Source organism: Dipteris shenzhenensis, chromosome 33, assembly GCF_047967505.1.
Source record: "Dipteris shenzhenensis isolate YYH24624 ecotype China chromosome 33, Dip_SZ_1.0, whole genome shotgun sequence".
Taxonomy (NCBI): Eukaryota; Viridiplantae; Streptophyta; class Polypodiopsida; order Gleicheniales; family Dipteridaceae; genus Dipteris; species Dipteris shenzhenensis.
Window position 1 is genome coordinate 36,260,621 of NC_141628.1, and position 24,441 is coordinate 36,285,061.

Here is a 24,441-nt window from a genome sequence, read left to right on the forward strand (position 1 = left end):
CTCACAGTCATTTAGGATAGCCATCACATTAGCTGATTGCTCCATAATCCTACAAGAAAAGATAATGAAGAATTTAGATACATACAAGTAAAGTACAATATACAACCCTTGATACAATAAATGTGGGAAATAGCCCAAAAGGCTTTACAAGGCTTCATATGGCAATAAATGTGGGAAATAGCCTAAAAGTTTTTATAAGGCTTAAATATTTGTACAAATGTAAAAAAATTAGCCAATAAAGCTTTACAAGTAATATAAAATGTCGTCTAGTGATAAAGCTTCAATCTTCGTGAAGATTCATGTAATCTTTCCATCCATTGATTTACCCTCTAGTCATAAAGCTTCAATCTTCGTGATGACATGTAATCTGTCCATCCATTGATATCTATGCACTGATACCCAACTGATGCAATCTATCCACTAAAAACTGTTCCACTGATATCCACTTATGCAGCCCACATGATATCCACTTATGCATCCCACTGATACTCATTAATTAGTGAATGGTCAGGATGGTCGGGTTTATTACAAGGCGCTTCATATGACTAAATGTAAAAAATAGCATAGAAGGCTTTACAAGGGTTTTTATGACAATAAAGGAGCTTAAATATTTATACAAATGCAATAAAAATAACCAATAATCATCAAGCTCCAATATGTCCCATGACATGTAATCTGTCCACTGATATATGTAATCTGTCCACTGATATCTGCTCATGCAATCTGCCCACTGATAAACTTCTTGGTAAATGGTAAAAGGTCTTATTTAATAGCATGTTATGAGTGTTAAACTGCATGTGAGCGAAGGGACTGACAACGATTAGGAACTAGTTAGAAAAATTTGAGCATGGCTTCGATTGGCAACTTGGAGAATTGTCTCTCCTCTAAGGCAATCTAATCTATGCTAAACTATGCTAAACCAACCGTCGAAGCGAAGAAAAGCAATAAATAATTTCTTTTTCTGTGTTCATTTTAATGTGCTGGGGTTTAAGAGGCTTAAATATGCAAAAGAAGGGGTTGTGATGTAGAGGCTAAACCTGCATGTGATATAAATGAAGAACAAGTATCTAAAGAAAAGTTAACATTTTTCAATTTAAAAGATGATATATATAAAAATATTATCTCACCTTCAAAACAAACCATAAATTCACTCTTTTATAAATTTTTAAAAGTATAATATAAAAGATGTAAATATATAAAACTCTCTTTACTTTCTCTCTCTCTCTCTCTCTCTCTCTCTCTCCTCCTAAATCTCTTTGTAGCCATAGTCAAGACACCTCATTCTCTCTCTTAATCTCTCTCTCTCTCTCTTTGACAACTCTTATTGTTCTCTCTATCCTCATCCCACTTATTCTCTCTCTCCCTCTCCCTCCCTCTAGCACAGAAGTTTCATTCCTCTCTCTCTCTCCCTCTCTCTCCCTCTCTCTCTCTCTCTCTCTCTCTTTCTCTCTCCCTAAGTCTCCCTCTTCTCTTCTCTCTCTCTCTCTCTTTTCCTCTCGCCTCTCGCCACGTTTCATTCTGATAAACATCTCTCTCTCTCTCTCTCTCTCCCTCTCTCTCTTTCCCTCTCTCCCTCTTTCTCTCTCTCCCTCTCTCTCTTTCTCTCTCTCTCCCTCTCTCTCCCTACTCTCTCCCTCCCTCAAGCAGCCACGGCCCCCAAGAGACCCTCTTCTCTCTCTTAATCTCTCTCTCCCTCTCTCCTCTCTCTTTCTTTCCCTCCCTACTCTTCTCTCTCATTGAAGGAGCCCCTCTTCTCTGTGTGAATCTCTTTCTTTCTCTCGCTCTTTCCCTCTCCTCTCTCATTTAAGGAGCCCCTCTTCTCTCTCTTAATTTCTCTCTTTCCCTCCCTCCCTATTCTCTCATTTCTCAAATTTACAAACTCAAATATAAATAAAAAACTAATTAAAATAGAACTCAAAAACTCAAATAAGAAACTAATTTAAAAAGAACTGTAATGCCTTCTAAAAGACCACCCTCCTCAAAAACTTTAAGAATAAAGTAATTGAAAAAGAATTATAAGTAAAGAAAAAGAATTACAAGACGAATTTTAAGAAATAGAACTCAAAAAGTTTAACAAGAAACTAATTGAAAAGAATTGTAAGTAAAGAAAAAGAATTACAAGACGAATAAAAAAGAATGCAAGTACCTGGAAAAAGTGAAAAAAGTAAGGCTCCGCTTATCCTTTCTCTTCCGCTCTTGGTTGCTTCAATGAAATGAGGAGAGAGTTAAAACTAGCCCACTCCTCCTATGCATAAATTTGAATTTTCAAAAAAGAGAGGGAAATTTGAATTCATTATAAATTTGAATTCAAATTTGTGTTCAACATTCTTCTTATACTTTCTTCTCATACGTTCCTTTTGAATTCAAATTTGTGTTCAACATTCTTCTTGATACTTTCTTCAACATTCTTCTCGATTCTCGTAAGTCCTTTTCATTCTTCTCGTAAGTCAAATCTTATTTGTCGTTCTTGCTCGTGATAGTAAGTCAAATCCTCCTTTCCCCTCTCTCTCCTTTTGCTCCCTCCTCTCCTCTCCCTCTCTCTCCTCTCTCTCCTTCCTCTCCCCTCCCTCCCTCCCTCCATCCATCCCTCGACCCAGCCCTCCCCTCCCTTCCCCTTCCCTCCCCTCCCTCTGTCGCCAAAACTCCTCCCTTGACCCCTCCCCTCCCCTCCCTCCTTCCGCCAAAATCCCCTCGTCGACCCCTCCCCTCCTGCTACCCTTCCCCCTCTCCCGTTGCCTAACCCCTTCCTCCCCTACCCCTTTTTCCCCCTACCCCCTTTCAACCCTCCCCCCTTTTCCCCACCCTCCTTCGCGACCCCCCCAACCCTCCCCCCCTCTTCCCCACCCCCCCTTCCCCGGGCTGGCGGCCACGGCCGCCAGTCCCCCCCTCCTCTCAACCCCTCCCACCCCCTTGCCCCCCTCTCAACCCTCCCCCCCCTCCTTAGCGACCCCCCCGAGCCCTCCCTCCCTTTCCCCCTGGGCTGGCGGCCCCCTCCCCTCCTCTCAACCCCTCCCACCCCCTTGCCCTCTCAACCCTCCCCCCCTCCTTCGCGACCCCCCCCCCCCCGAGCCCTCCCCCCCTTTTCCACCCGCCCTTGCCCCAGGCTGGTGGCCGCGGCCGCCAGCCCCCTCCCCTCCTCTCAACCCCTCCCACCCCTCCCACCCCCTTCACCCCTCCCACCCCCTCCCCGGGCTGGCGGCCGTGGCCGCCAGCCCCCTCCCCCTCTCAGCGCTCCCCCCTTCTTCACCCTTCCCCCTCCCCCTCTCAGCGCTCCCCCCTCCCCCTCTCAGTGCTCCCCCCTTCCCCACCCCCCCTTCGCAACCCCCCAGCCCACCCCCCCTCCCCCCCTCCTCTTAACCCCTCGCACCCCCTTCCCGCCCTCTTAGCTGTCCCCCCCCCCTTCGAGACCCCCCCAGCCCACCCCTGGCTGGCGGCCGCGGCTGCCAGCCCCCCCTCCTCTCAACCCCTCCCACCCCTTTCCCCCCCTCTCAGCCCTCCCCCCCCCCTTCGTGACCCCCCAGCCCTCCCCCCTTCCCCCGGGCCGCCAGCCCCCCCCCTTCTCTCAACCCCTCCCACCCCCTTCCCTCCAACCCAACCCCCTCCCCAGGCTGGCGGCCACGGCCGCCAGCCCCCCCCTCTTCACCCTCCCCCCCTTCGCGACCCCCCAGCCCTCCCCCCCCTCTTCCCCACACCGCCCCTTCCCCCGGGCTGGTGGCCGTGGCCACCAGCCCCCCCCCCTCTCAACCCCTCCCACCCCCCCCACCCACCCCCCTCCCCGCCCTCGAGCTGGCGGCCGCGGCCGCCAGCCCCCCCCCTCTCAGCCCCTCCCACCCCTTCATCCCTCCCACCCAACCCCCTCCCCGCCACCGCGAGCCCCCCCCTCTCATCCCCTCCTACCCCCTTCCGCCCCACTCACCCCCCTCCCCGCCCTCGAGCTGGCGGCCGCAGCCGCCAGCCGCCCCTCCCACCGCTCTCACGCCTCCTACCCAACCCCCTCCCCGCCTCCGAGCTGGCGGCCATGGCCGCCAGCCCCCCCTCCCACCCCCTTCGCTGCCACCCCCTTCCCTCCCACCCACCTCCCTCTTCGCCCCGGCGGCCGCGGCCGCCAGCTGCCCCTCCCACCCCTCTCACCCCTCCCACCCAACCCCCTCCTCGCCCCCGAGCTGGCCTTCCCTCCCACCCACCTCCCTCTTCGCCCCCGAGTTGGCGGTTGCTGCCGCCAGCTGCCCCCTCTCTCGGCCCTCGATCCCCTTCCCCCCCACCCAACCCTCTCCCCGCCCTGCCAGCGCCGCCAGCCCCCTTCCTCCCCTCCAGGCTGCCAGCCCCCACTTCCTCCCTCCATGGGAGACACAGTCCCTCCCTTCCCCCCCCTCCCTCCTCCTTTCCTTCCTCTACTCAGCCCCACCCTCTGCCTCCCTTCCTCCTCCCTTCCCTCTAGTCCCTCCATCCTCTTCTTCTCCTCCCCTGAACCTTTCTCTCTCTAGTTCCTCTCTCTTCAAATTTTAAAAAAGAAACTAGAAAAATTAATCAAAAAAATTTGCAAGTACCTGGAAAAAGTTTGTAAGTTTGCTCTTTCTTGCTTTCTTGCTCTTCCTTCCTTGCTCTCTTGATCGTCCTTGCTTTCTTGCTTTCTTGCTTCATTGAATGAAATGAGGGGAGAATGAATGAAGAAGGAAGACTATATATAAGAAAAATTAGGTTTTCCTCCTCCTCTTCTATTGGCTTTCCATTCCTCCCCTCTCTCCTATTGGCTTTTCATTTATCCCCTCTCCCATTGGCTCCCATTACTCCCCCTCTCCTATTGGACTCCCATCCCTCATCCATTAGCCCTCCCCCCATCCATCCATTTCTTCTTCCTCCCCATTGCCACCACTCCCATCCCACATTTCCACCACATCCCATACTCCTCCCATTTCCCAAAATCCCATATTTCCCCATCTCACCCTCCTCTTTTTCATCCCCTATTAACTCCCTCACTCATTTCACTCCCTTATTAGCCTACTCCCCTATTACCTTCCCCTCTCCCATTCCATTCTTCCCTCCCCACTCTCACTTCCACTTCCCATTACTCACTTGCCATTTGAAAACTATTAATATATTATTATACTATTTTTTATACTTATTATCATACACCCTTATTACTTCCCTATCCTATTCTACTCCTCCCTCCTCATTCCCACTTCCACTTCCCATTACTCACTTGCTATACACATTTGCAAACTATTAATATATTATTATATGATTTTTTATACTATTTGTAAACTTACATATGGGCAAAATCACAGGTGTCAAAGCGATCCTATTGTGGTCATACAACAACTATGCTTTTATTCAAGGGCATATTTATCCTCATCAACAAGCTTATTTACTCAAGGTATGAAGTGCATAATTTGTGCACTAGGTGTTTACTTTGTGTCAAAATTGTTTGCCACACACACACACATATACACATACCGAGAATTTTCTAATATTATCACATCTACATTTCTCCGATGGGCATAAAACTTTGTACACGCCTCAACCTAGGTCTTATTGACTTGCATACAAAGTGGTGCACCCATCTCATAAGTACTTGTTCGGATAACACACCTCCAAACGTATTTTATGACGATTGTGCATAACACTAGCAACAAAATGGTGTATCATGTGAGACCGACTATGCAAAGCATATCCAATGGACACAAGACTTTACACGTTCCTCAACCTAGGCAGTATTGACTTGTGTGCAAAGTGGCATCCCCATCCGATAAGTACTTGTTTGAAAAATACACCTACGATCGTGTTTTTTGACGATTGTGCATGACACTAAGGCAACAACGGTGTTTTATGCTTGATCGACAATGCAAAGCATATCCGATGGGCACAATACTTTGAACACACCTTCAACTAGGTAGAATCGACTTACATGCAAAGTGGCATGCCCATCCCATGAGTGCTTGATCGGGTAACATACCTAGCAGCGTGTTTTTTGACGGATGTGCATGACACTAGAGTAAAAATAGTATTTAATGCTCGATCGACCATGCAAAGGATATCCGATGGGCACAAAACTTTTTGTATGCCTCAACCTAGGTGGTATTGAAATTTTCTCAATGAGGCACACCCATTCGATAAGTACTTGGTCAGATAACACACCTAATGGCGTGTTTTTTTGCGGATGTGCATATCATTAGGGAAAAAATGGTGTATAATGCATGATCGACCATGCAAATCATATCTGATGGTGACAATACTTTGCACGCACCTCAACGTAGTTAAAACGGACTTGTGTGCAAAGTGGAGCCCCCATCTGATAAGTAATTATTTGAATAACACACCTATGGCCGTGTTTTTATATGGTTGTGCATGACACTAAGGCAGAAATAGTGTGTTATGCTTGATCGACAATGCAAAGCATATCCGATGGGCACGATACTTTGCACACACCTTCAACTAGGTGGAATTGACTTACATGCAAAGTGGCACGCCCATCGCATAAGTGCTTGATCAGATAACACACCTAGTTGCATGTTTTTTTATGGATGTGCATGGCACTGAGGCAAAAATGGAATTTAATGCTCGATCGACCATGCAAAGCACATCCGATGGGCACGATACTTTGCGCACACCTTCAGCTAGGTGGAATTGGCTTACATGCAAAGTGGCATTTCCATCGCATAAGTGCTTGATCGGATAACACACCTAGCAGTGTGTTTTTTTACGGATGTGCATGGCACTAAGGCAAAAATGGTATTTAATGCTCGAATGACCATGCAAAGCATATCCGATGGGCATAATACTTTTCCTATACCTCAACCTAGGTGGTATTAAAATGTTTTCAAAGAGGCACACCCATCCGATGAGTAATTGGTCAGATAACATTCCTAAGGGCGTGTTTTTTTGCGGATGTGCATACCACTAGGGAAAAAACGGTGTATAATGCGTGATCGACCATGCAAATCATATCTGATGGTGACAATACTTTGCACACACCTCAAAATAGTTGAAACAGACTTGTGTGCAAACTGGAGCCCCCATCCGATAAGTACTAGTTTGAATAACACATCTAGGACTGCGTCTTTTGAGAATGTGCATGACACCAAGGCAAAAATGGTATTTTATGCTTGATCGACAATGCAAAGCATATCCGATGGGCACAATACTTTGCACACACCTTCAACTAGGTAGAATCAACTTACATGCAAAGTGGCACGCCCATCCCATAAGTGCTTGATTGGATAACATACCTAGCAGCGTGTTTTTTGACGGATGTGCATGACACTAGAGCAAAAATAGAATTTAATGCTCGATCGACCATGCAAAGGATATCCGATGGGCACAAAACTTTTCATATGCCTCAACCTAGGTGGTATTTAAATTTTATCAATGAGGCACACCCATCCGATAAGTACTTGGTCAGATAACACACCTAATGGCGTGTTTTTTTGCGGATGTGCATATCATTAGAGAAAAAATGGTGTATAATGCGTGATCGACCATGCAAATCATATCCGATGGTGACAATACTTTGCACACACCTCAAAGTAGTTAAAACAGACTTGCGTACAAAGTGGAGCCCGCATCCGATAAGTACTTATTTGAATAACACACCTATGACCGTGTTTTTATATGGTTGTGCATGACACTAAGGCAGAAACGGTGTGTTATGCTTGATCGACAATGCAAAGCATATCCGATGGGCACGATACTTTGCACACACCTTCAACTAGGTGGAATTGACTTACATGCAAAGTGGCATTTCCATCACATAAGTGCTTGATCGGATAACACACCTACCAGTGTGTTTTTTTACGGATGTGCATGGCACTAAGGCAAAAATGGTATTTAATGCTCGATCGACCATGCAAAGCATATCCGATGGGCATAATACTTTTCCTATACCTCAACCTAGGTGGTATTAAAATGTTGTCAAAGAGGCACACCCATCCGATAAGTATTTGGTCAGATAACATACCTAAGGGCGTGTTTTTTTGCGGATGTGCATACCACTAGGGAAAAAACGGTGTATAATGCGTGATCGACTATGCAAATCATATCCGATGGTGACAATACTTTGCACACACCTCAACCTAGTTGAAACGGACTTGCGTACAAACCGGAGCCCCCATCCGATAAGTACTAGTTTGAATAACACACCTAGGACCATGTTTTTTCATGGTTGTGCATGACACCAAGGCAAAAATCGTATTTTATGCTTGATCGACAATGCAAAGCATATCCGATGGGCACAATACTTTGCACACACCGTCAACTAGGTGGAATCAACTTATATGCAAAGTGGGATGCCCATCCCATAAGTGCTTGATTGGATAACATACCTAGCAGCGTGTTTTTTGACGGATGTGCATGACACTAGAGCAAAAATAGTATTTAATGCTCGATCGACCATGCAAAGGATATCCGATGGGCACAAAAATTTTTGTACACCTCAACCTAGGTGGAGTGGATTTTTGTATGTTGGGGCATACACATGAGGATATCGATCAAGTTTTTAGCACAGTCTCAAGGGAGCTTAAATGCAAGGATGTGGAGACAATAGATGACTTGGTAAGAAGATGTGGCAGGCAAGTTGGTGGTTGTAAGGAAAGTACAATATGTGAGAGGCTCGAAAGAATGTATGATTGGAAGAGCTTCATTCTACCTTTCATACAAACGGGTGGTGATGCATTGACAGGTCATACCAATCCACACTACTTTCGTTTTTTTTTAAAAGATGAAAAACCCGTAATGCAATGGCAACAGTATTCTCATGATACAAAATGGGAACCTGAAGAACCTTATAGTCTCTTAACTTCAATTCCCAGCAAGGAAAGGTATCCAACATGGGCTTCTTTACAAGAATTTAATGAGGGGTCTAATTGTGAAATAGATGGATTAAAAGCATTTATTACATACAAAGAGGAAATGCTCGGGAGATATCCTGATTCGAAGCCTACTTGGAGAGAACACACTACCACTGTAATTAACAAGACATGAAATTTAATAAAGGACCTTGAGAGAATGCGAGGCTCAAAGGATGTCAAGGAAGAATGCAATATGTTTTGGCCAAATGTTCATAACGATTTGTGCCCAGCTCCAGTCTTTGAAAATGAATTTGTATCATTACTCCCACATCCATATTGTGGACCGAAGAAGAGAGAGTTTATGCCACAAGTAGATATAGAGGTCGATTGTTTTGTTGTGGTTCGGACATCGGATGATGAATATGAGAATGTGAAGTTGGGTTGCAAAAGTAGTTCATGTGCAAAGAGATGACCAAGGGAGAGCTACAATATTTACAGCGGTATGGTATGAGCCAAAGGGCAGGAAGGAGAATATGGGTAACAACACATTATATACTAATTGTATAATGAAGGAGTGGGTCCCAGATGATGAAGCGGTCTCTCAAGTTTTGACGGAGACAATCATAGTGTCTTGGCATTCAAGGGCAAAGAAATCAAAGAAGCACATGGGATATGAGGTAGAAGGAAAAATAAAAATACCACAGCAAACTATTTTGCATATACACGAATTTTTAAGGATGCTCGCCATGGAGGAAGTAGAAGGAGACAGTGCAAATGAAGAATGTCCATGATTAAAGCTTTGTATTAAAGTCCATTGAAGGATTTTATTTGAGTACTAGGCAAGGAGCCAATCCAAGACAATTATAATCAGAGTCATCACCTCCTATGTCAAATGAGAGTCAAAATATGCACTGGATGTCACCCAAGGGTCAAGGCTTGCCAAGACAATACTTGATTAGATAACACACGTAGCAGTGTGTTTTTTTACGGATGTGCATGGCACTAAGGCAAAAATGGTATTTAATGATCGATCAACCATGCAAAGCATATCCCATGGGCACGATACTTTGCACACACCTTCAACTAGGTGGAATTGACTTACATGCAAAGTGGCATTCCCATCGCATAAGTGCTTGATCGGATAACACACCTAGCAGCATGTTTTTTTACGGATGTGCATGGCACTAAGGCAAAAATGGTGGGGAGTTAATGTAGATGGCACCTGGCAAGGGACTATCACATTGAGCAATAAGACAATGGGGAGTCAATGCACCCAAGGGGCAAGGCTTGGCAAGATAACTTGTGGGAGTTAATGCAGATGGCACCTGTATTTTGCACTGGATGTCACCCAAGGGTCAAGGCTTGGCAAGACAATAGGGAGTTAATGCAGATGGCACCTGGCAAGGGACTATCGCATTGAGCAATAAGACAATGGGGAGTCAATGCACCCAAGGGGCAAGGCTTGGCAAGACAAGCCTAGGTCAAATTATGCAGATGGCACCTGGCAAGGGACTGTCGTGACATTGAGCAATAAGACAATGGGGAGTCAAATTATGCAGATGGCACGAATTGAGGCTCTTTAAGAGCAACAATTTAAATTGTAAACATATGTTCAATCTATATCATTTTGGATATAAAGACTCTAGCTAGGAGCAACGTCTCTCAATGTAATCATATAAAGAAAGCTATAATTGCTATTATACCTCTTTGGTTCAATACAAAACTTGGGTCTTATGGCATCATGTCTTCTTTCTATTTATTAAAAGTTTTGCTAAATTTTGTGCATATTGCCGAGTGACAATGTTATTTTCATGAAATATTTAAGTCTCCTTTCATGGATTTATAAATTTATCACATCAACGAAAAACGTCCAGGAAAAATATTAAAAATAATTAAATTAACAAATAACTTAGATATAGCTAGAATTTCTAATATAGGATTATTCCAAATTCTTGCATGTTGGTGCAAAAGTATAGATTGAAAAAACAATATTTTTATGTGAATATGATAGTGCCACAAAGTGAACTTTTGATTTGGAAAGGAAAAATATTAAAAATAATTAAATTAACAAATAACTTAGATATAGCTAGAATTTCTAATATAGCATTATTTCAAATTCTTGCATGTTGGTGCAAAAGTATAGATTGAAAAAACAATATTTTTATGTGAGTATGATAGTGCCACAAAGTGAACTTTTGATTTGGGAAGAATATTTTCAGAAAGTAAAATTTTGATTTGGAAAGGATATTTTCATAAAGTAAAGTTTTCATTTGGGAAGGATTTTTGGGCTTCGTCCAAAAACAACACAAAAAGTCCAAAATTAATGAAATAGGTGTTTAGACTCTTCGTCAGCATATCTGCAGGGTTATCACCTATATGAACCTTGACAAGCTCTATGCGCTTGTCCTCAAGTACCTCCCTGATGAATGGTACCTGACCTCAATGTGTTTGGTCTTTGGATGAAAGACCGGATTCCGTGCTAGCTGAATAGCACTCATGGAATCACTATGCAATGTCGGTACACCTGTATGAATCCCCAAATCTCCCACTAGCTGATCAAGCCATATAGCCTCCTTGCAACCCTCTGTGGCTGCAACATACTCAGCCTCTGTGGTAGACAAAGCAATGCACTTTTGTGCATGAGACATCCACGACACTGCACCACCTGCAAAGGTGAACACATAACCAGAAGTGGATCTCCTACTATCCACATGCCCTGCATAGTCTGAATCTGTGTACCCAAGTACACGCATGTCTCCTTTACCAAAGCAGATGCACATCTCCTTGGTACCCTTCATGTACCTCATGATGCATTTAACTGCCTCCCAATGCCTCTTTCCTGGATTAGCCATATACCGGCTAACAACTCCCACTACAAATGCAATGTCTGGTCTAGTAGCTATCATAGCATACATAAGACTCCCAACTGCTGATGCATAAGGAACCTTGGCCATCATGGCCCTTTCCTCATTTGATTTGGGACTATCTGTATGACTCAGTTTCACATATGGAGGCAATGGAGTACTCACTGCCTTCCCCTCTCAATATTGAAATGCTGCAATACTTTTGTAACATACTCTTTTTGTGAAAGCCAAAGGAGTTTCCTACTCTGATCACGCATGATGCACATACCAAGAATATGACCTGCAAGTCCCAAATCCTTCATATCAAAGGCCTCATGCAACTTGGCCTTTAATGCATCTAGCTCATAAGTATTCTTGCTAGCCAATAACACATCGTCCACATATAGTGCCAGGATTATCAGGCTACTATCCTTAGCCCTTTTAGTGTAGAGGCAATGATCAATTTCACTCCTTCTAGAACCCTGGGACCGAATGAAAGCATCAAACTTCTGATACCATTCTCTAGGCGCTTGCTTAAGACCATAGAGACTCTTCTTCAGCTTGCAAACTAAATGCTCTTTGCCCTTTTCTTCAAAGCCTTCCGACTGCACCATGTAAATTTCCTCATGCAAATCCCCATGCAAGAAAACTGTCTTGACATCCATTTGCATAAGCTCCATATCCTCTGATGCCACTAGTCCAAGCATGCATCTAAGTGTGGTCATCTTCACAACCGGAGAGAATATCTCATCAAAGTCCACACCCTTCTCTTGCTTGAACCCTTTAGCAACCAAATGGGCCTTGTACCTAGGCACATCATCACCTGTGACCTTCATTTTGTAGACCCATTTACATGGCAAGGCTTTCTTTCCATGTGGCAAAGAAACCAAGCCCCCCGGGGGATTCATAGGGGGAAACTTATGATATCACGTGAGTGTACAATAGGGGGTTTTTTTGAAATGAGGCATAAGCTTATACATTAGGGGTGGGGGCCCTTTTTATGTTTTCCCAATATTGAATTTAAGTTAGGGGGGCCATGCCACATTTAAGGGGGGGGACATAGTATAGGCTACCTTGGGTAACTAGTCCAAACAAGTTTGGTTTTAAATAGTCATAGGGAAAGTAATCTAAATTTTCTTATTGTGTGATCTAAATTCTTGAGAAAGAACATAGATTTAAGGAAAGGGGGAGACATAATAGAATTTTGGTGGTATCTTATTTAAGCTTAAATAGGGGTGTTTTATCATCCTACGTGGATCTTAAATAGGGGGTTTTCTTGAAGTTCATGCACGCACGTGACGTCCCCCTTTAATGAAGAGTGAATCCCCTGGGCCAAGTCCCAAGTCTTATTCTTCATAAGTGAACTCATCTCTGATTGCATAGCATACTCCCACTTGCATTGATCCTCGTGCATCATAGCCTCTTTGTAGCAAGAAGGCTCCCCACAATCAGTAAGCATCACATAGTCTACCCCTAGAACAAACCTATCAGGCGGTCTAGACACTCTAGATGATCTTCTCAAGGGCATTTCATCTTGCTGTCCCACTTGCATATCAGCCACATTTGGCTCATCATTTCCACCAATAGATGATCCATCATCTACCCTTGATTGTATACCTATGGGAGTACTTGGTGGTACCATTTCTTGCACATTTGGTGCATGGACAGCTTGCTGTCTATCAACATATGCAGGTGGATTCACATCCTGGAAAGTGATTCTCCTTATTTCCACATCCCTCATGGGTGCCTTATGCATATTCTTCTCATTGAAGACCACATAATGGCTGCGTATGATCTTCTTTGCTTTTGGATCCTAGAGACGATAGCCCATCTCTCCACTTTCACCATAACCTAGAAAGATGCATTTCCTAGACTTAGGATCTAGCTTCTTTCGAAGCTCTTTTGGCACATGTGCATATGCCTCACACGCAAATATATGCAAATGAGAGTAAGAGGGCTTCTTGCCACTCCATGCCTCTTCAGGAATACCACCATCCAAACTCTTACTAGGTGATCTATTTATCACGTGTACTGCAGTCTTCATTGCCTCAGCCCAAAAACCACCAGAAAGACTTGCATTGGAAAGCGTGCATTGCAACCTTTCTTGAATGGTACGGTTCATCTTTTCTGCAACTGGATTTTGCTCTGGAGTACGAGGGGATGTGAGCTCCCTCTTAATCCCATGTGTATCACAGAAATGCTAAAAGTCATGAGAGAGATACTCTCCACCATTGTCAGTCCATAGGCATTTAAGCATTCTACCTGACTGATTCTCAACCAAGGCCAGCCATTTCTGAAATACCTGGAACACATCACTTTTCCGAGCTATAGCATAAGCCCACACTTTCCTAGTTGCATCATCAATGAATGTCACATAGTATTCAGCCCCGCCTAATGACCGTGTAGGCATGGGACCACATACGTCTGAATGCACCAAATCAAGCTTTTCAAACTATTTCTTTCCCCTTCTTTTATGGGCTGATTTAGTCTGCTTCCCATAGAGACAGTGCTCACAAAATTCAAAATCAGAGAAACTCAAATGTGGTACATAACCCAAACGGCATAAGAGTTTCATTCCATTCTGGCTCATGTGCCCCAACCTACAATGCCACAGAGAAGTGCTTGGCTGCTCGGTTATTGCAACAACATGAACAAATACCGCTGATACATGTAAGGGATACAAAGTCCCACACTTGGCACCCCTGGCCAAAAGCATAGAGCCCTTCTGAATTTTCCAACTGTGAAAGCCGAAAGTGGTGTGAAAACCAACATCATCTAGCTGACCCACTGAAATAAGACTCTTGGTCAGCTTAGGCACATGTCTCACATGTTTCAAAACAAATGCAGACCCATTTGCAAAAGAAAAATTTATGTCACCTGCTCCCACTATGTCACATGCATAGTCATTTCCAAGATGCACACAACCTGTCTTTCCACTGTCATAAGTGGAGAACCATTCCCTATGGGGAGTAACATGGAATGAAGCACCAGAATCCAAAATCCAATCCTGGGAATATGCATCATCTGAAGTGGTAAGCAACTCTGCAGATAAACTAGACATGAAGAGAACGTCATTGTCACTATCATGTGCGACTGCATTGATCTCCTCGATCTTCACTTTTCCTTTGTCCTCCCTTGGACTCTCTTCCTTTTGATTTGCACCCCAATTTGCATTCTTTTTCTTATCCTTTTGCTCTCTTTTTAGCTTGTAGCAATCCTTTTTCATATGGCCCTTCTTGCCACAGTGGTAACACTCAATGTTCCGTGCCCTGGATTTGCTACGAGACTTTCCTCTTTCTTGGGAGTTCCCCCTGAACTGTGATCTGCCCCTTTGCACATTTAAGGCTGCATCCTGCTTGTTGCCATCCATAGACTTCCGTCTAATCTCCTCGGCCAACAAGCTACCCACAACATCATCAAATTTCAGTACTCCACCAGGTGCAGAGTTATTGATAGCTGTACAGAAGGTATCCCATGAGGATGGCAATGAACATAAGAGAAATATTGCCTTTGTCTCCACATCGAAATTCATCTTCTGAGCCTGAAGCTGGCTGAAAATAATATTGAATTCATTCAAGTGAGAAGCAATGGAGACCCCTTCCTTCATCTGCAGCTCAAACAACCTCTTCATGAGGTAAACTTTATTAGAGGCAGTTTCCTTCTCATAAGTGGCACATAGTTTCTTCCACAAATCTTCCGTAGTCTGCTCATTTACTACTGTGAAATAAATTGACTCTGCAAGATGAAGTCTAATAGTAGACTTTGCTAATGCATCCAACTCATTCCAATCATCCTCAAACATATTTGCAGGCTTAGCTTCAATCCCTGCCAAGGGTTTAATCTGCTTCTTTTGAATAAGCACATCCCTTATTTGTTCTTTCCATAAAGAAAAGTTTGTCCCATCAAACTTTTTAATGCTGAAAAACTCCTTTTTAGACATGGAAGAGGATGCCATGATGCAAATGAAACAAAATCCCAAATGCTAGTGCCTGCAAGAGAGAATCACGCCAAATACCAGGTGCACCCAAATGTGTATGCCACTATAGAGTGAAATATCACCAAAACTCAAAGCTCAAAGCATCAAAAGATGCATCTGACTCATATGCATATACTATGCATCCATATGAGCAAATCTGGCCCAAAAGAAAATGCCAATAAGTGCCAAATGACTCAAGCATAAACACCATCCACTGGCATATGCATCAATAATATCTCATCCAAGAGAGCATAGCACTATCAGTGCATCACCTGCAATGTGTCAAAGCTGTCCCTCAGCATAAAATAGCATCCATGTGCAAAGCATCCATAAAAAATAACATCCCACAAGGCAATTTGGGCCTATTAGCGCATCCAATAAGGACTGTAATGCATCCAAATGGCCTATAAATCATCCACTGCAACCCAATGCACACCACGAATGAGTGCACACTACTCAAACTACAACCAGAGTGATCTGCATAAGGTATGCTCAAGAAATCATAGTCCCACGGTAATGACCGCTATTGAAAAATAGAACCTTAGATGCCTCAAAACATGGGCGCCATTGCATAATCGGACTCAGCAAGAAAATCTGCAAATATCTCTCTTTTGCCGGAACTCCAAAATCCCAACCGATGAGTGAGAAATGGGAGTCAACACTTATCCACTACCATGTGGCATAAATCTAAGGTTTCAAAACCTTAGAATGAAAAAATGCATAACAGAGAGACGAAATCGAATACACAGAGATCTATAAATCTGAAAATCCTCCACCGAATCGTGCAAGAACTGATAGGTAGGGGTTTTTGGGCGTCCGAAAGGCAATGGGATAGACGGTTTTGGAAACCGTGGTCTCAATCACTGGGTCCAACACACGGACTAAAAAATATTTTTGGAAACAGAGCTATTTGTAAACTCCATCGGAGTGCGAATGATGAGCAACATAGAAGTTTTAGGACCTCCTGAGTCCACTGGAACTGACAGATCTGCAAATGGTGGCTCCAAACTTGAGTTCCAACACCCGGGCAAAAAACGCAGAAACTGACACAGTGAGTCAGAAATCCAATGAAATGATCCCAGATTCAAGAATGAAGGTGTTTCCAAGCTCCTAAAGTGAAGTGGATACCAAGAGCAAGCAATAGTTGCCTCTACAAGTCAATACGGAGTCTCTGTCATCGAACGGAACAGGGACAAGCTCAAAAAACGACTTTTTCTTTGAAAACACTTAACAAGCTCTCAAAACCACTTCGCAAAACCAAAGTGACTTTTCCAAAGGTTTCTCCAAGGTCTCTACACACTCGGATGCAAGTAAAGTCACCCACAAAGCTTCCCACAGAGCTTCTCCTTCCTCCCACAGAGCTGCTGAGCTTCAAGCATTCACGCACGCTCAGCTAGATCACCCGGGCTCTGATACCAGTTGAAAGTGCTCTCAACGAAAGCAAGAATGGAAGAGGGAGAGAGAGAAACAGAGAGCCACACAAGTTTTGGTGGGTGCAGAACCACCCTAATCTTCTTTTTCATTCATTTATATATGTGTTTGAGTATTGTATATAACTGGGGTAAAGGCACAGTGACCTTTAACCCCCACAGTAAAAAGGCATAAATATGAGTGTGTGCTTGTATGTGTAGCAATAGTATAACAAAATATGGAGTGCATAGAACCTAGCGTTGAGGTGGCAGGGCATGACCATGTGCCACCCTTCCACGTAAGAGGACCCATAAGGTGTGTTGTACATAATCCATGGTAGTAATATTATAAAATGTTAAGGTGGCATGGCTCCTCCATGTGCCACCCCTCCACCTAGGCAGTCCCATGCCTGCATTTAGTGAGATATGGCCCAAAGTCCATGAGAGAAGTAATATAAAATAGGTGGAGATGGATATTATATTGGGTTATCCCCTCCATATAGGATAGGCCCATGTGGGGGAGGTATAGAAGGTCCAAGAGTGCAAGTTAAATAATGGGGAAAGTAGGATGAGGTGGGAAGATTCCTTGTGCCAACCCTCCACTTATCCTCCTAGATGTTTGAACATATTATAAAATTGGGAAGACACCAAGGGAGTATCATAGACTTGGGATATGGGAGTTGATATATGTGGAAAAATGTGGCCAAGCATTATCGCACACAATTGAGAGTGTGTAACCGCCTAGCCCACATGGGAGACTCTTCCACACACACCATGCATGTGGAAGGATGCAATTATTGGGAGAGACCCTCTCTCTTGGCTATAAAAGGAGGGGGCTATTCTTTGATGGGACATGCTCATTCTTGTAAAGCCACCTAGCTAGTATTTTGATTTTTCCCTTCCCTTCCTTTCAAATAAAGCATGGCCCTCTTCCCTTGATGTCTCCATCTTTACATTCCTCCTTCCATCATGTACATGGTTCTCTTCCCCCTCTCCCTTTCCCCTTGTGCCATAGTCTCCCTCTTCATTCCCTCCCCTTCTTATCCCTTTTACCCTCCCATGATAACGTTTTGCCCTCACGTTCTCCTTTCCTCTATGGCCCTTGAGCGTCACCATGCTTAGTGTCTAGCCTCTTGTCCTGATTTCTTTTCTGGCTAACACCGGTTGGCAGTTTTACAAGAGTATGATTTTTCTTTCAAATTTATAAAAGGGGGTTGTTCCAACTTGAAGAATGCTTTGATTGATTTAGAGGATTGCCTTGATGTAACCCTTGTAGCGGCCATAGAAGTTGGGGATCCATGGTATGGCGGTATCTCAGGTTTCTGATTGCTTTCTCCTTTCCTCCAGAATGTACTAGCTATGAGAGAAAGAAGATCCGTAGAGATAGTAGGCACTACACCCCCTTTGATGGGGTTTTGTACCATCAAGGCATGGATGGGGTACTAAGACGGGCCATTGATGCAGATGAAGTACCTAAGGTATTGAAGCTTTATCATGACAGATTTTGTGGAGGCCACTATGCCAGTGACTATACAACTAAGAAGATTTTACATGCTGGGTACTATTGGCCGACCTTGTTTAAGGATGTCACTATGCATTGCAAAAGTTGTGAACCATGCCAATTCTTTGGTAGGAAGGATTTGCATCCTGGGCAACATCACCCAGTGATGTCCATCCATCCATTTCAGAAGTGGGGAATAGATTTTGTCAAGCCCTTGCCCATGACTGCCCCCAAAAAGAAGTATCTTTTGGTAGCCACTTAGTATGTCACTAAGTGGGCTGAAGCTATCACCCTCCCCGCAGCAAATGGTAAGGCAGTTTCAAATTTCATTTGGAGGCCATATTGTACGTTTCCCTTACTCAAATTTAACCAAAATTTTTTCCTCTTATTCATCCTGTAGAGAATAACAATATTGACATTTTTTAAATGTTTGGTCATGTTTGAGAATTACTAGATTTATTTTTAATATTTTGTATTGATCCTCTAAGGAGTAAAAGTAAAAATTAAACTTCAATCTTCCTAAATCTATCCATTGGATTTGGGATTTGATGATTGAACCACATAGCCTTATGTGCCCACTAACCTTCCACGGAATTGGATTTGCTTAATTATTCAAAATACTAAAAAAATGTGGTGTGCTACTAAAATGCATGTATTTTATGACTTTATTTATTATAAATAATTATTTATAATTAGATAAATCATTCAAATAATGACCAATAAATCAAGTTAAGCTCTACATAATGTAAAGAGACCACCTACAAAGTTTTAATAACATTTAATCTAAAATGAGTGAGAAATTTGGAATTTAATATGACACTCTCTGTTCGTGACAAAGGTGTGACCACCTTGGAACAATGCCGTGTGACACAAATAAATTTTTTGTGTGTGCATCGAATTTTCGATCAAACTATACCATTGTGTGCACAATAGTATGTGTGATGTTGTGTCTAAAGAGTATAAACTTGTCATCCTTACCCCCCTTAATTTTTAAGGAGATTATTTCTCCTCTCTCTCCAACTTACAATTCTTTTTCGAAACATTACAATCTCACTATCATTCTCTCTCTCTCTCCAAATCTAGCTTGCAACCTTAAACTCCTAGTGTAAAGATGTCCATCATTGCCACCCTTAGTCTTAGAAGGAGAGTGGCTCTCTTCTTTCTCGACCTTACAATTGCTTCTTAACCCTACAACCTTCACTTAACAATACAACTTTGCAACTCTTTTAATTCATAAACTCATCAATAACTCTTAACCCCCTTAAACCATTAAGGAGACCAAATCTCCCCTTTCTCAACCATATAATCCTTTTTTAATTCTACTAACCAGGGGAAAAAATAAGGAGGGAACAAGATTATGATAGTGTAGGTCAATGGGTGAATCTTTTCCTATATAGAATTATAAATACTAGCCCTACTATTAATCTTAAGGTGAATTACTTTACCCCTAATTTATCCCCTACTACTAACCCTATTTAATCCCTACAACTCTTTCTTAAACTTAAGTCCCTACTTTAGATTTCTCAATTCCTAACTTAGATTTCCAAACCCTAACTTAGGTTTTTCAATCCTACCCTTCTTCTAAACTTAAACCCCCAATCCTAGCCTTCTTCTTACCTTAAACCCCCAATGGAAGTGGAGAACTCCCATCCATAGCATTGAGCAACACTTCTTCACTTGAATTCATAGGAGGATCACTTTGCATGCTTGAAGCCCACCTCTCCAACCATATATGACCCAAGAGTGTAGACAATCATAATCCATATTTGGGGCACGTTGCGATGCACATAGGTGGGGGGGATTATAAAATTGGTGAGCAGGTCATGATGACATGGACTATAACACATGCTCATCCCGTCTTTTTCCCAACATGACATGGAGGGCCCCAATTCTTACCATAATAAAATTTTTCTTGCTACCATCTCTCCTTTATTGCACCAGCGCTACTAGTATCATCAAATCTATTGTGTAACAATGGCATATGACATACACTTACGCTATTGCAACCACACATTTGTGCTTGCAAGTGGCACTAGTCACACATCTTTGAAGTTACGAACAAGATTCTTGGTGAAGGACGTACAAGCCATGCCAACCACTACACTTGCTGGACCACTACCACTACCATGTAAGCTTGTGCATCTATTGTAACCTCATGGTTGGTGATTTGGAATGCATGGCATTGACCATAATCATGGCTAAATGTATAATGTATGCACAATGGCCCATATAAACCAACATGAAGGTCGAAACTAGCCATGCCCACCATAGTGATGGTTGTAAACCAGCCAATTGAAATCAAAGACATAATACTTTTTAAAGGTCCTGCACTCCTAAGCACACTCGCCACTTGGAGAAGCATGGCTCCAAGAATTGGACACTTGCGTTATACACTCACGCTTTACATATGAGGGCCACGACTTCACCCTCCACTACCATACAACAACAACATACGCATCATTCCAAGACCTAGTAGTGGAGGAGGCACTCAGATTTGCCGGCTTGAACAAAGTGGCCGACCGTCTCCCATGCCACCTAGATATGAAGCTGCTGGCAGAATTCCTCAAGGTGTACAATAGCAACACCAATGTTGGCATCCTGCGAGATGCAAAAGGCAATCCCCACCACTACCAAATCAATCAAGACACTCATAAAAAACAACATCTTTGCTCACTGTAAACTTACGAGTAGAAGGGTGATAGCATCTATCTCGGGGGGGTCACTATGTATAAACCCTCTATATCATGTGCGTTCAAGGCCTATATTTAAAGTCCCTTATCTGTAAAAAATTTCATTAATAAAATGTACCCCTTTTCTATACAAATCTGTAAATTTTTTTCAAAACTATTTTAAATAGTCCCTTATGTATATTTATTTCTGTAAATTTTAGAAATAAAAAAAATCCTTCTGTTGAACTCACGTGATAGGGTTACATATGATGAGTGACCCCCTGAGGCATCTATACCCTTTCTGTTGCAACAGATGCACTTCTCAGCTTTTGGATCCAACTTGGATCTCAACTCATCTAGCACATGAACATAGGCAATGCAACCAAAAACTTTCAAATGAGAAATATCTGCTTTCCTACCAGTATACCTATCCTCTGGCATCATGCCATGTATTGCTGCAATGGGAGTCCTGTTCATTATGTAGACTGCTGTAGCAGTTGCTTCTACCCAATAATAATATGGCAGGTCTTTTTCGTTGAGCATGGCACGAGATACCTCTCTAATATGCTTGTTTTTCCTTTTGGCAAGTCCATTTTGCTGTGGGGTATGACTGCATGGATATTGCTGCTTTATGCCATGCTCCTATAGGAACCGTGCAAACTCATTTGAGAGGTACTCTCCCCTCCATTTGACCTCAGGCATTTTATTTATGAACTCCCAATAGCCTTTTCCCTTAAGGAAATTTGTCATTCTAAACTTCCATGCTTGGAAGTTGTTCTTGTTAAGCTTTTCAGTGAATATTTGTGAAAGAACATCAGACGCCATTAGAGAACACTGCAAAAATATTCTGTCATTGCAAAAAACACAACTTCTGCCTCAGAAGGGCAAATCTGCAAAACTGACGAAAGTGGTATTCGACCACACAGTCACTTCCTAGTGACGATTTTGCATCAACAGGGAATAAGAATGATTCTATCACTCCCAATATCTCTGTGCACTGTGAGCATATGACGCAATTTCTGTAGTAACTTTTTACTGACCTGCAGAATAGTGGTCACACAATAAAAATAGGGCACTTTTTTGAGTGCCTACGAAAACTTCTACCACTAAAACGGGCCCCGAAATGGCCTCGAATAAAAAAATAATGCCACCAAGGGCTTCGCCCTTACCTGCAGCATATACTGCCCTCTTGCCGCACCATGAAGGGCGTCCCAATCTGAGACAATGCACTCTTGCACTTTCCAGTTGTGCTACTTGTAGAGATTTGCTCCCAAACTCGAAAAAGGACATTAAAACTGATCCTTTTACCAAGATACCACGAACTTGGTTTGCTTTCTTGAGCTCCTTACCATGAACCGAGCTCTAATACCATGTGAAGAGAGTGAGAGAGAAGTAAGGAGTCTCACTTGCAGCTTTCTCACATACACAATGGGGGAATATACACAAAGGGGGAGGTTGAAAACAGTTTTCCTCTTCTTAGTTGTGAAAACCAAAAAGATTGAGAAAAAAGAGATGATAGCTTGGATGTGGAGCCTCTAAGAGACTTGCCAAACAAATACGCAATTCTTGCTGCAGAGAAATTAATGTCCAAAGAATGGTTTTTTGGCAAAAAGGATAAATATCATTGCATGGAAGATTGCATCATCCAACAGGTCAAGCGTGATGCAATAAAGAGTGCAATTGAATATTTGCTGGAAAAGAAAAATATTCCAATTAGCCAATGTAAAATTGATCATAGCATTGTGAGGCAGATGGCATCCGCTTTACCATTTGCTAAACAGAAGGCTTGGATTTGATTGTGAGAGAGAGATTTCATTGAGATAGGAATCCATTGCTTGTGAGAGAGATTTTGAGAGGAAATCTATTGCTTGAGAGAGGGAGAGTTCCTGAGATTTAGTTTCAAGAGCTCTATTGTGAAAAGATTAATCTCTTGTCAGAGAGGTTCTATTCCATCTCTTGTCACAGATGGAGAGGCTCACGGTTAGCCAGCAACTCTAAGGCTTCGATAGCCACCAAGGTCCAAGGCCTCAAGGCAAGGTGGCCTACTACGACCTCTACGAGCTTGAACGACCTCCAAGCAACAACAAGCACACAGGCACAGATTGCGCTGGAGACGTTTACCTTCGGCGCGAACACGGTGAGGAATGTAGGCATCGGTTGCGGTCATGACAACGAAGGCTTGTTTGTTGGAGCTTCAGGCGTAGAGCATGAAGTGAATTCTGGGATACGGGACGAGATTAGTCTGAAACTCAGTCACATCCACATTCAAAGCACCATCGAAGCGCAGCGAAGCAGTGAGAGACGAGATGACCTGAGAAACGAGCCGGTTAAGATTGGTGTATGTCGGTCGCTCGATGTCCAAAGAGCGACAGAAAATGTCATAGATCGCCTCGTTGTCTAGGAGTACTGCAACATCTGTATGCTCTAGGAGGGAATGAGTCGACAACACGCTGTTGTAGGGCTCAACCACAGATGTGGACACTTGAGGAGAAGGGTAGACGGTGAAGCCTAGCTTCGATTTCTTGTCGTAGTCCACAGACAAGCGCTCGAGAAGCAAGGAACCTAGGCCAGAGCCGGTACCCCCACCTACGGCATGAAATACCAGAAATCCCTGCAGGCCGGTACAGTTGTCTGCACACCGCCTTCTACGACCTCAACACCCGCACACACTTTCCCTGCAAAGCTCCATAGCTCGCCGACTTCAACAACGACGACGGAGAAGATGACAGAATCTTAAAGATTCTGTCAGCATCTTGCAAGGATTCTGGCCTTACAAAGCTAGGACCATAGGCTCCCACGTGGAGTCCTTATCCACGAGACACATCATCAACCTTATCCTCAGGGTCACCACACCAGGGCTTGGTCAAGGACCAACCACGTGGCAGACCTTATCTGCCACGTCACCCCTGCCAGCTCATCCTGCCACATCATCATCGACTGCCACGTCATCATCGATTGCCACATCATCATCGACTGCCACGTCAGCACTGCCACATCAGCACTACCACATCATCAGGCCACCTCATCTGTGCCACATCATCAGTGCCACATCATCAGTGCCACGTCACCTTGCTGACATCATCTGTGCCACCTCAACACTGCCACCTCAGGAGTCCAGTCAGCACTGACCCTCTGCAGGCACAGTCCCTTGCCAGGCACACTGTGCACACATTGCATGTGCACACTCCTGCCACCTCAGAACAGAGCTTCACTGGCACACCTCTTGCTAAGCACAGTGCCACATCATCACTGCATGTGAC

At 43.7% G+C, this 24,441-nt stretch overlaps 1 pseudogene; it reads right to left on the reverse strand.

Annotated features, from left to right (window-relative positions):
- Window positions 1-23,375: 23,375 nt before the first annotated feature.
- On the reverse strand, window positions 23,376-23,870 carry LOC147880051 (tubulin alpha-2 chain pseudogene; annotated as a pseudogene).
- Between the last annotated feature and the right edge of the window lie 571 nt (window positions 23,871-24,441).